The 1,597-nt window shown below is 45.6% G+C and overlaps 1 non-coding gene across 1 annotated transcript; it reads left to right on the top strand.

Moving 5' to 3' along the window:
* The first annotated feature begins 458 nt into the window (after positions 1–458).
* Positions 459–531, top strand: trnav-aac (transfer RNA valine (anticodon AAC)). Its single transcript has one exon. It is a non-coding gene; the product is annotated as a tRNA-Val (tRNA).
* Positions 532–1,597: the final 1,066 nt, after the last annotated feature.

Raw genomic sequence — 1,597 nt, 5'->3', positions numbered from 1 at the left:
TTACCATTGCAATTTTCTGAGTGCAATAGCCTCCTCCACTTCCTCTGGTAGCACATTCCATACACGCACACCCTTGTGAGTGGGAAATGTGCCTCAGGTCTTCTGTCAATTTCAGACCACTCACCTTAAACCTATGCTCTCGAGTTTTCAACTCACCCCAGCTTGGGTAAAACACGTAAATACTCAGTTCACAACCCTTCCATAAAATCATGTCGCAGCCGTTACGCTGCTGGGAAAGTTGTCCCAGCCTATTCCATCTCACTCTACAATCCAAACATTGACGACATCCTTGTCTATATTTTGTCACCAATTTCACGTGTCTTTTTTAAAAAAACTTTTTCAAGATGTCAATTACCCTGGACACCAACGAGCTTTTGGAAACAGAAAGGTGAAACGTAGAATGGCGTCAACTTTCAGTGCTGGATGCCACAGAGCAGCAGGCGGAATGGCTCTGGCTTGTTTCTGTAGTGTAGTGGTTATCACGTTTGCCTAACACGCAAAAAGTCCCCAGTTCGAAACTGGGCAGAAACTGCTTTGTTCTTCAACTGCTGCCTTTTACATGGACTTTGTTGCTTGTTTTCCCATCTGCAAACCTGCCTTCGAAATGGCTCCAACAAATCTGCTCTCTTTGTGAAATGTAATGCAATTCCATTAAATTAGTTTGCAAAGCATTGTAAAGTTTTTCTCCAACCTGGGTCTGATCATATGCCATTCTGTTTCAGGGTGTAGTTACCGCGTTCTGAATCCTCCACAAAAAGCAGTACCGTATTTGCATTCCTTGCGCAGGCGGGCTGATTCAAAGACAGGGAAGAAGCTGATGCACTGGTGTCACAGTACACCACTGATTCCTGAACTAGTCTGTCTGTCAAACGTAGCCCAAGTCGTCTCTGAAAGGCCTCATTTGCAAGCTGTCTGTCGTTATTCAACATGCGAGAATTGGCACCAGAGGTCCTGAATCATGTTTTGGATCAGTTCGCACGTTATAGTGACTCATTCAATCAGCAACAGCAGTGAAAGAAATTACACTCTCCGAGGAACATTTGGACTTGTACTTTCATAACGTCGCTAGTATTAAGGTGCGTCCCGAGTTCTAAGCCGTGTTGGAACTGAAACGAGGAATCGACAGAGAGGCTACAGAACGTTGTGGTTCTGCTCGCCGAGCTGGAAGTTTTTGCTGCAAACGTTTCGTTCCCTGGCTAGGGAACATCATCAGTGCTGTTGGAGCCTCGTGTGAAGCGCTGCTTTGATGTTTCTTCCGGTATTTATTAATACCGGAAGAAACATCAAAGCAGCGCTTCACACGAGGCTCCAACAGCACTGATGATGTTCCCTAGCCAGGGAACGAAACGTTTGCAGCAAAAACTTCCAGCTCGGCGAGCAGAACCACAACAACGGATACCCGAGCTACAAATCTTCAATCAGATTTTAGGCTACAGAATGACATCGCATCCTTTTGGTTTTCTTTAAATCACTGTTGAGCAGGAAAATGTAAACGGGAGGGCGTGTGGGAAAGTGAGGCAATTGCAGCTCTGGTGAAACTCCTTCTTTGTGAGTCACTCAGCAACGAGAGACGTGAAGGTGACTCATGCATGAGAGC

The sequence above is a fragment of the Hemiscyllium ocellatum genome, chromosome 44 (assembly GCF_020745735.1).
Source record: "Hemiscyllium ocellatum isolate sHemOce1 chromosome 44, sHemOce1.pat.X.cur, whole genome shotgun sequence".
NCBI lineage: Eukaryota > Metazoa > Chordata > Chondrichthyes > Orectolobiformes > Hemiscylliidae > Hemiscyllium > Hemiscyllium ocellatum.
The sequence above is the reverse complement of the archived record's forward strand: the minus strand, read 5'-3'. Positions and strand labels throughout refer to the sequence as shown.